Consider the following 11,803-nt stretch of genomic DNA (forward strand, 5'->3'; position numbering starts at 1 on the left):
CTGACATTTAACCAACAAACATTGTCTGCATTCCTATGGCATCAGTAATACTTTGCATACCATCTTAAGCAACATTAAGTGAGTTCATACGTATTCCTCATACGTATTATGAGAAAAAGGCCTCCTATTTTTTCTAACGACCGACCGAATTTTGCACATTATATAGCTGAAGTAGGAGATAACCATCTGGTCAGACAATGAAAGGCCTCTCAGATCTCTATGCTTACAGGAACTAACATTTACATACCAGGCATCATGCTAATGGCTTTATATAACCATCACATTTTATACTCACCATGGCACTATGAAATAGGTACCACTGTCTCCATTTTTACAGCTTAAAAAAAATCGAGACTTAGAAAAGTTCAAGAACTTGTCCAAGGTTAAAGAGCAAGGATTCAAATCCAGTTTTGTTCCACTACAAAATTATGCTTCTCATCAATCAGTATTTTAATAATTGATGTGACAGCCATGAAAATGTGCCACTCACGCCTCTCGCAAAAAGCTGCATATTTGCCTAATGGCCCTGTTGCTGCCCCTCTGGAATCCGTCCTGCATTCATTAGCTCTCCTCCAAGGGGCAATTTTGGGACTCACGGACTCTCTATCAGCCAGACTGAAAATTTCTGGGAAATTCACTGCAGTCCAAGATGCTTCCTACTCAATCCGTTCCTTTCCCCCTCTCCGTCCGTAGGTGTCATACTTGCAGTGTAGTCTGAAAAAAATCCCACTTTTTCCCACTCCTTCTTTTAATAAATTTCTTGTATGAATAATCTTGTTTGGGTGCAGACACTTTCTGGCAGACACAAACAAACAGAAGAGGTACTGGGAGTGGTCCAAGAAAACAGTAAATAAGATTAGGATTTAGGACAAGCTCACTCACCGCATCAGCATGTCTGTATACAATCTATGTCAGTCAGGTGTCCAGCATGGAACGCATGGAAACTCACGTCTACCTTGGCAGCATAATTTCCAGAATCCATCTCTGGTAGGCATATTCAGGTCCAAGCGTATGGATGTGTGGTGAATGCCTTGGTTGGGTCAATGATGAGATCTTATATTGTCTTGAGAGATGACCACCTAAAAATCATGCTCAATAGGATTATGCTGGAGCCCAAGCCAGGTGACAATCCTGGGACAAGATGTTGGGAATCCTTATTTTCCTTCTAGAACAATCGTGTTTGGGGCTTGAGACAATCAATCCTTTGAGGGAATCTCATGTGGCCATTACATGTTTACGCTTATTTAGTGATCCATATTTCCTAATACTCAGGCATAGTCGGGGGTCATTCCTTAGTTCTTTTTCTCTCATTGTGTCTTTTTTTTTTTTTTGTGAGGAAGATTAGCCCTGAGCTAACATCCATGCCAATCCTCCTCTTTTTGCTGAGGAAGACCGGCTCTGAGCTAACATCTATTGCCAATCCTCCTCCTTTTTTTCCCCCAAAGCCCCAGTAGATAGGTGTATGTCATAGTTGCACATCCTTCCAGTTGCTGTATGTGGGATGCGGCCTCAGCATGGCCGGAGAAGTGGTGCGTTGGTGCGCGCCCAGGATCCAAACCTGGGCCGTCAGTAGCAGAGCGCGCGCACTTAACCTCTAAACCACAGGACCGGCCCCTCTCATTGTGTCTTTCAGTGAGACATTCTGCCAAAGGTTATACCATTGATTAATGATCTGAGGGGGGGTGGATTTCTTTGATCATAGATACATGCCAAATGGAACATTGGATTAGTAACGAGTCCTACTCAAATGCAACAAGTTTTACTCATTTAGGGAACTTAAATATGAATATAGAGTTTATTTCTCTGTGAGTGTTAGTCTTAAGGGGTATGTTCCTTTGGAAATAGAAATCTTTCTGTTATATCTGAAATTGATCAGATTATAAATTGAGGAAATTTTTCGGTAACTGGTACCCAGGGAAACATTCACCTCAGTCTATACAGATGTTGAGTCCAATTGCCCAAAAAAAAAAAAACAAAAAAGGTACAAACATCAGGAACCAGGGGGTACACCTAGGATTTGATTTTTGAAAATTCTTGATAAAGGAGGCTGGAATTGGATAAGCAAGAATTTACTGATGTGGAGACACTTTCCTGGGACATGAGACTTAACATCCTGGCAAGGATCAAGGGAATGGGCAAACTCACTGCTAGAGTGGCCCTTAGAAGCCTGGAAAAGGTGATGGCCAAGGCTGAGGAAAGTGGAAATGCCTGAGGTGCCCTGCCAGATGGGAGAGGAAGGAATTAAAAACTTCAGAGAGGTGGGTGAGCTGGAACGGATATTTTATGTGCAGCCAGAAGACCCACCAGAGAATTATGTTCCACGGGAGGGTCCAGAGGATACAACATTAACCAAGGCCACGAGGAATGTCCTGGTGAAAGGGGGCACCAACATCACTAAGAAGCTCAGCGGCAGCTCCTCTGCACAGGGCTGATGGTAGGAGACGCAGTCCCAGACTGGGCTCATTATATCTTTATATTCTCCAAAGTTATAAAGGCTTAGTGGTAGTCCTTGACCACTAGAAGCCAGGAGACCACAATTACCATCACTGGAATGGTCAGAGGGGCATCCAGTGGGGCTTGGCCCACAAAGAGTTATAGACCTGGTTGATAGAGGATGATATCCCTAGAGGTAAAATAGAAGGACAGCCCAGGGATGCTACTTGGCATCTGCAACCAAGGCAAGAAGGCTGAGGGCAGTTGGCCCCAGTAAAAAGTCACTATCCCTTGCTTCATTCTAAGACCTGAGCAGATTTTCAGATTTGGAATCTATAGACTAAAAACACATCGAGATCCCTAGGAGGAAGAACCCTACACTACCACAAAAATATATACTCTAATGATTCTCTCAGTCTGTCCCAAAGGGACTTATGGCCATTAATTTGGGTGATGTATACTGAGGAAAAGTGAATTCTCAAACATTTTGAGTACTACCTGACAAAGGGTCTTAGTTGATGTTATAACTGGAGACCCAATGTGTCATCACAGTTCCTTGTTAAAGTCGGGGTTTTGGAATGAATTTAATAAGTGAATTTAAGACTGAAGTTCTCAATAAAGTCCAGCCCATATAGGCCCAGTGTTCTTTTCCCCAGTCCCCAAATTTATGATTAAAATCGATAGAATTGGCAGTTGGAGTAATTCTCACATTGAGTCCTTGGTCTGTGGAGTAAGAGTTATTACAGTGGGAAAGGCCAAGTAGAATCCTCTGGATCTATTATCTGAAAAGACAATATTGTGTCCTATGGGAAATGACAGAGATTAGTGTCATCCTTCAGAACCTCAAGGATGCAGAAGTGGTGATATAGTGGGTTGAATGCTGGCCCCCCAAAAGTTACATCCACATCCAAATTCCAGGACCCTGTGAATGTAACCTTGTTTGGAAAAAGGGCTTTTGTAGATATAACTAAGTTGAGGATCTTGAGAGGAGATCATCCTGAATTATTCAGGTGGGTACTAAACTATGACAAATGTCCTTATAAGAGACAGAAGACAAGAACACCTAGAGAAGAAGAGAAGGCAATGTGATGACGGAGCACAGAGGTGTGGCCGTATACTTTGCAAGGAAGCCAGCAACCACTAAAAGCTGGAAGAGACAGGGAACAAATTCTCCACTAGCATCTCCAGAGGGAGTACAGCCTTACTGACACCTTGATTTTGGACTTCTGGTAGCCAGATACATGAAAGAATACACTTGTATTGTTTTAAGCCACCACGTTTGTGGTAATTTATTAGGGCAGCTCAGGAAATGAATACAGGTGATCTCTATCATATGTTCATTTAATTTGCCAGTCTGGTGTCTGCAGAAATCTGATGACTCTCAGAGGATGACTATTGACTACCATAAGCTCAACCAGGGAGCAGCCCTGACCACAGCTGTTGTGCTGGACGTGTGTCATTACTGGATCAGATTAATAAAGCCTCAAGTATATGGTATCTGCCACTGGTTTGCAAGATGCATTCTTTTCCATTCCAACCAGAAAAGAGGATCAGAAGTTGTTCATGTTCACATGGATTGAGCAAGAATATTCACTTACAGATTGCCACAGAGCTTTACTAACTCTCCTGCCCTCTGTCATAATATTCTCTAATACACTAGAGGCCTTGGTAAGACATGTGTACTCCAGAGGGTAGGAGATAAACCCTATAGAGATTCAGAGACTTGCCAATTTAGTAAGACTTTTAGCATCCAGGGCTTATGTTATGGTGTCACGTCCCATCCAAAGTAAAAGACAAACTGCTGCATCCTGCGTCTCCCACCTCATAGAAGAAAGCCCAATGCTTGATTGGCCTCTGAGGGTTCTGGACATGACACACTCCACCCCTGAGAATACTGCTCCGGCCCATTAACAGGTGACACAAAATGCTGCTAGCTTTGACCAGGACTCAGAGCGAGAAAGAGCTCTGCTGTAAATCCAGGCTGCAGTCAAGGCAGCCTTATGACTTTGTCCATGTCAGTGGTAGGAAAAGAAACAGTGCAGAGTTAACGGCAAGCTCCAGTGGGAGAATCATAATGCAGGCTCCTGGGAATCTGGAGCAAGGCCACGCCATCAGCAGCCAAGAGTGATACAGTTTTTGAGAAACTGGAGTGTTTCTGTATCCTGATAGAGGTGGAACACTTGGCCATGAGGCATCAAATGACCATCGTACAGAACTTCCCAATGTGAGTAGAATCCTGTGAGAACCACCTGTCATAAAGCCACATATGCCCAGCAGCATTCCACTGTCAGATGGATCTTGTACATCTAGGACTGAGCCTGAGCAAGACAAAAGGGCATCAGGAAGCTTCTTGAGCAGGTAGCCCAGTCACCCATGTTACCTATTATAGATTTATCAGTGCCCTCCCCCAGCTCATACCTATGGCCAGACAGGGGGTGAGGGTCCCCAAATGACCAATGTAGAAGAAGAAAAGGCCAAGCTTGGTTTATGATTAGGTCCACTGAGCATGTGGGGACAAGCCTAAACTGATGGAGACTTCATTACCACTGCATACAGGAGTAGACTTGAAAGACGGTGGAAAGGAAAAAAATCTTCCGAATTGGCAGAGCTGCAAGGAGTGCTCCTGGTGATTCACTTCGAGTGGAAGGAGAAGTAGTCCAAGGAAAAAACGTATCCAGATGATTGGGTAGCGGCCAGTGGCCTGGCCTGTGAGGGAAAGGAAAGAGACTGGAAGATCGGAGACAAGGAGGTGTGGATAGAGGCATGCAGAGAGACATAAGAGAGAGAACGCTAGGAGCAAAAGATTTTTGTATCACATCTTAACACCCTCCAGAAAACATTCACCAGAGAAGAGTCATTGAACAACTGCGTAGACAAAATGGCACAGCTATTTGGCTGAGGCCAGTCTTTGTGATAGGCACCTTGGAACTAGCAGAGCGAGCATAATGAGCACGTGAACAGTGTGGCCATGGTGGCAGAGATGAAGGCTAGGCACAGGCCCAGCAGCATGGACTCCACTTACCAAGGCTGCTCTAGCCACTGCTGCCTCTGGAGGCCCACTGTCAGCAGCAGAGACCAATGCCGAGTCCCTGATATAAAATATTCTGTTTGTTCTAAATACTTCTTTTTTTTTTTTTTGGCATTGAATTTTTAAAATAGTCATTAAATAATAGGCATTTGTGGTGAAAAAACTTACAGATTTTTTAGTGTATTTAGTAAAAAATGCTATTGGTCTAAGATAGTAAACAGAGAAATAAAATTGAAACCCCTAATCTTCAAAATAGAGACATTACAACGTATGCTTGAAGTCCAACGTCTTAGACAGCCTTCTGCTAGACTGACTTGCTTAGTCTGATGTGAGGTACATGACATAGATGAGAAAGAACCGGGGAGAGGCTTGGATGACCAAGCACCCGGCCACACTTTCCCACCTGCCCGCGTCGCGTCTGTAGCTCTTCTACCACACCTATGTCTTTGAGCCCAAGCTACAAGAGAAAGAAAGTCTATGTGCAAACTCATTTTTAATTAAATGAGATAAAAATTGAACGACTCATTTACTATTATTTTTGGTGGTTACAAATAATTTTTTTTCCTATCAACACTAGATTATGTGTGCCTGGATTTTATTAGGTAGTTTGGCTTCATGTGGCACACACTGCTTGCCTTAGGGCAGCTTTTCGTCATCAGTCAAAAATGCAAAGTCATTTTGAAATCACAGCCAATCTGCTTAATATAAAGATTTGATTCACCATAGAAATGTTACTTTATATTAGTTATATTTTGTTTAATGTCATATATTTTTATGTCTATCTGGAAGATACTGGTTTAACTAAAATTCATGTTTCTCTTTTTCTTTCTTTCTCTAAAATGACAGCTTCCTTGCCTAAGACCTTTTAAGTTAATTTATATATGTAAACAGAAGGTTTAGCTGTAAGTGCAAGTATGACTTTGCATTTTATGAAGGCCAATGGTAATAATGAAATTAACTATTTTGTAAATGTAGCAAGCAAGTGACACATATACTTTTTTCTTTCACATTTTATTTTGAAAAATTTCACGTCTATAGAAAATGAGAAGACTACTACAGTAGTCCTACTACAGTGAACACCTGTGTACCTTTTACTAGATTCATCAATTGTAACATTTTGCAACATTTGCTTTGTCTTTCTCTCTAGAGAGATAGATATAAGTACATAGATACATAAATATACAAACATACATATGTACATAGCTACCTACTACATACATAGTTTTTTGGTATTTTGGTAACCATTTAAAGATAAGTTGTAGATATTATGACACTTTACCTCTAAATATTTAAGTGAATATCTCCTAACATATTCCTACATAACATAAACACAAAACATTTTCAGACTCAAGACATTTGACACTGATACAATAATATGTAATATACACTGCATATTTAAATTTTTGCAATTATCTCAAAATATCCTTTATAATTCTTTGTTTTTTAAAACCCAGGATCCAATCAGGGACCATGTGCTGCATTTGGTTGCCATGTTGCTTTTGCCTCTTTTAATCTAAAACGGTCCTCTCCACCATTTTCTGTCTTTGGTGACATTGACGTTTTTGGAGTCCACACTAAGTTGTTTTGTAACATGTCCCACAATCTGGATTTATCCGATATTTTTCCCCTCATGATTAGATTCAGGTTAGAATTTTTGACAAAAGTACCACAGAAGTGATGTGTGCTTTCCATTGCATCCCATCAGGAGGCACATATGTCATTGTCCTATGATTGGTAACATCAAGTTCGACCACTTGGTTAAGGTGGAGTCTCCATTGGAAAGCATTGCAATTAATAAGTAAATTGTGAGATGATGCTTTGAAAAAGCACGGGTGTCTTGTTCCACAATAACTTTTCACTCAATGGATGTACCACTTCCGGGGCAAAGCTTTTAAGAAACCAAAATTTTCCTATTCTCTTTCTGTTTCCACTGGCTGGATACAGGTGATGCAAAACCATATGGGATGGTGGAGCCATGCACTGGAAGGCTGGGCTCCTTAAACCATAACGTGGAGGAAGGTCACCTACTGATCTGTGCTGGTACAATGCACGAGAACTAAAGCTCTACATTGTTAAGACTCTAACATTTTTGGTTTATTTGAAACTGCAACTAGAATTATCCTAAATAAAATACTTAGAACAACGCTTTCAACACTTATTTTTACATCATTTTGAAGTGATGGTTTTCATTTGGATTTATTTTGATACTTGGGTTCAATGGCCATTAAACAGCTAAGGAAGATACTTCACAAAATTATATGTAAATCTAAATCCAGAGGGAGGAACAGCGTCATTGTTTGTACTAAGAGTATTTTGATACTGATTTTTCAGTGCCATTCACCCACTGCAAAGGTTTTTTTGTTGAAATTCAGCTAGTAATTATGTCACATAGTTGTTCTTGAAAACTAGCAGGGAAGGTGTTCAATTTTTATTTTAGCAAATAGAATGAATATTCATTGAAACTATTCATTTCGAGTGTTTACAGAGATTAGAAAACTCTGTTTCCAAATTTTTTAAGTCTATATTCATAAGTATTTTTATAGGTAGCACATATATTGTTTTCAGCAACTAATATCATAATGGAGGAAATATTTCCAGATAGCCATTTTCAAAATTCTCCTTCTATGGCTTGAGTTTCTTTTGAAAAGTAGTAAAATTTTACACAGTTTTTTGAAAGTCACTTTAATCTTTACAGAATGATTAAATGCATTTAATTTTTTTTAAAATTGTGCATAGTAGCATAATACTGATCAATAACTTATCATAGAAAATGTCTGCAAATTTGGAAAGCCATTTCCTTAATAAGAGAACAAAGTAACACCTTTAAGTTCAATAACTTTTTTCAGCATTCTTCCATGAAATAATAAGTGAATTGTGTGTTAAAAATATTTAATGATCACTGCTTGTTTCATTTCAAAATATTATAAATACCCTACCCTGTTTTAAAGGTCATATTTTAAAATGCAACTATATAGATATAGGTGTTGTCCTATTCTTTGTACTTTCCTGGTTTCAGCTTCTTGGCTACAATAACTTTCCTATGAATAATTCAGTGGATAAATATTAGGAGAGGTTCTAGCTCTGTAACCTCATCGTGACATCCTTTCTTATTCCAGTCATAGCAACTGCTTCATTAGTGATCACACTTATACATCTTTTCCACAAGATATAGTTTTTACTAAAAGTATCATTCACTTCTTATATCTTTTCTGGTACCTGTTTCTTTTAGTAATCCACAAAAAAGGTGGTTTTTCTTACATTTCATAATTGCTTCACAGGCTATTGAAACATATGTTTCAATATGAAAATGTTAGAAACATTTGTATACTTCCATCTAACTGTATAGTTAGCATTTGTCCCAAACTGCATAATTTATTCCAATATGTGCTTTTTGAATTTTAAGCAATATTTTCAATGTGTATTCCAATAACATGAGTATTTACTCAGAAAGGAATACACTTTAGTTTCTCTTCATGTTGCTATCCATTTGTTACTTTAGCCACTTTTATTACTCTAGTAGGAAGAACAGCTGTTTCTCCAACAGTGTGTGGCTTTTTGTCTTCTGCTATTAGTAAAAAAAACTCAAACTTTTAAACCCTTAGCATAAAGTTTGGTGAATTTTATGGAATGTAGATTGTGTATTAAATAATTTAAACTTTGTAAATATATGTAGATATTTGTTTTTCATAATCTATGTGCTCAGTTTTTAAATGCCTTACATATTTTTATGGCATGGCTTCAATCTACTTTTTGCTAACATCTGAAGGTACTATATATACTTTAAGAAAAATTTTATTATTAAAGATAGTGAGTGTAAATCCATATTCTGAAGAGTCTTCTTGATAATTTAGTTTTTTAGGTTTTTTTTTTTTCCCACAACTTCTTGTCAAATTTCTATTTGTTTTTACCTATAACATGGTCAAAAACACCAGGCATAGGAGGAGTGTCAATGTGGCTATTTCTCACCATGCCTGATATTGTTATTTTATCTTTAGTCCATGGTTTCTTTGCAGGATTCTTTTTTAGGTACCTGTCCATTTTGTGAAACCTCATTTAGTTGCAAGTAGATAATAAAATGCCTAATTTCTCCTAACCTTGCATATTTCATGAAACATTTTTCTTATTTTTTACACTAAAACCCAATAGAAAAAATAGAAGTTCTAATGTTTTCTTCCCATAACCCATTGGATCATGTTACAGCCCTTTGGTTGTGTATGTTCTTCTTTGGAGACTTACTGGTATTGCTGGCAAATACAACAGCAGGGACTTTCAAACATTTTTTACTACAACGGCAATGAGATTCCATTTTACATTGCAATCCTATCCACACATGCCCACACCCATAAATGAATACAATTTTTGTAAAATAATACTATGATGATAATATGTTTATTATTTCATTTCATTACACTGGCTTTGACCTAAAATTTGAAAAAGACTATGTTATCATGTTCTGCACACTGTGGTCACTTGGAGGGAAGCTGTGTCGTGTAGCAGCCAAAACAAGGGTCTTGGAGTCAGACTGGTGTTGGAAACTGGTGTTGGTTTGGTCATTACATAGCCTTGTGATGCTTTAAAAGTTATTCAAAGTCTCCTCCTCTCACTTGCCCCATCTGTAAAATGAGAATAATTATACTTTCCCTGTTATAGTCATGAGAATGAAAAGAAATAACGTATGGAAAGCCTCCAGTACCATTCCTGGCACATACTGGGTACTCAGTAAGTAGACGGTAATTATTGCTAGTAGTAGCATTATAATCATAATATTCCCAACTTTCTAATAAGAAAGATGGGTGGGTAAAGAGAAGCCAGAAATGGTAACTATGGGGAAAAAATAATAATAATAACAGTAGTAAGAATTTAGGACTAGAGGAAAGAAAGGAGAAGACAGAAATGTCGGTGCAAATTCCTATTTGAATCTCCTGAGGCAGACACTTTCAGGCGCCACTCACAGGACGGCCCCATGGTAGAGTGGTGACATCTGTTCAGATGCTGCCACCACTTCTGGAATGCCAGGTAGCCAAGGAACATTCTCTCCTTATCTTACAATAATCCTGTGAAATATATAAGCAGACCCACTGTACCAATGAAAGTAAGTCTCCAAGACATTAAGTTAGTGTCTACAGCAGTGGTGGAAATGGTATGCAATTGCGGGTCCTATAATTTTAAAATTCATTGCCCCTTCACTCTTATCTTTCTGGAACAGGCGTGAGCCAGCCAGGCTAGGGGGTGGGAAGCTATTACACATGAGTCATAATTCCTCCAGACACAAGGTGCCCTGTTTTGCATGTTTTCCTAAATTCCAAAGTAGTCTAAGACAGCTATCCTAAAGGAAGCCTACCTGGGGAGTAGTAGCTGGAAAATTTACGTCTCCTGAAGAATTCAGACAGGCTTCTGATCAAAGAAGACAAGACAGAGGGCCGGGAGACTGACTCTTGGGGTGAAGTGAGTGGCCAGCCTGTGAACTCAACCGCGATGCTGCGTTGCACCACGGGAATCTGCTGCAATATCCTGCCCCTCCATGTTTATTCCTCAGCCATCTCAGGGCTGTTTCTGTACCTTCCTCGGTTTTTAGCAATCTTGCCAGTCAAGTTGCATTTTCAAGTTCTCAGCCTTCCTTCTGGTCTTCAAGCTGGATCTTCATTTTGTGGATAAGCTTCAGTTGTTACCACCATGGAACTTTGAAAGCTCACGTCTTGCTCACAGGTTTTAGTTTCTGTTAAATGCAGCCTTTCTCCCAAATGATGTGCTTTCAAATTTTACAATCCATTGCTGCATCCATATCTTATATTGACCTGATCTGCTGGCAATTCTGCAAATCTATGTACGTCTAATTAGTATTTTGTTATAATTAGAAGAGTTAGTCTGAGATTTTATCACCCAGGAGATGAGAAAGAGGGAGAGAGCATCTCTATGGCAATTTATTTGTACAGTTTCTTATATGGACATGTGGCTAATCTATCATTTTACCACTCACAGTGGGACCCTTTCCACCCTGTTACAGTGTTGACCATCAATGGTCATTTGTTCTTTTCATTCTTAGGACAATCTCATCTTTTTCTAGAACTATTCAGCTTACTCAATATTTCCAGTGTCTTGCTATCTCTTCTCACAGAGAAAGAAAAATACATATCAATATTTTTTAAACAGATATATATTTGGTAGAAAACAAATACTCAAATGCATCAATACTCATCCAATTAAAGTGCATTAAAATAAATATGTCCTATGATATTTTCTTCAATTGTATTAAAAGTACCTCTTACATACTTTACTTGTAACTTTTCTCTCCTTGAATATCATTATGAATTTGCAGATTTTCATAGACACAGACTCAACTTA

General features: G+C 39.0%; 1 non-coding gene across 1 annotated transcript; it reads left to right on the forward strand.

Annotated features, from left to right (window-relative positions):
- The first annotated feature begins 1,037 nt into the window (after positions 1-1,037).
- On the forward strand, positions 1,038-1,115 carry LOC147913055 (small nucleolar RNA SNORD115). Its single transcript, XR_015549292.1, has one exon. It is a non-coding gene; the product is annotated as a small nucleolar RNA SNORD115 (small nucleolar RNA).
- Positions 1,116-11,803: the final 10,688 nt, after the last annotated feature.

The sequence above is a fragment of the Ceratotherium simum genome, chromosome 31, assembly GCF_057802395.1.
Source record: "Ceratotherium simum simum isolate JZ-2026a chromosome 31, ASM5780239v1, whole genome shotgun sequence".
NCBI lineage: Eukaryota > Metazoa > Chordata > Mammalia > Perissodactyla > Rhinocerotidae > Ceratotherium > Ceratotherium simum.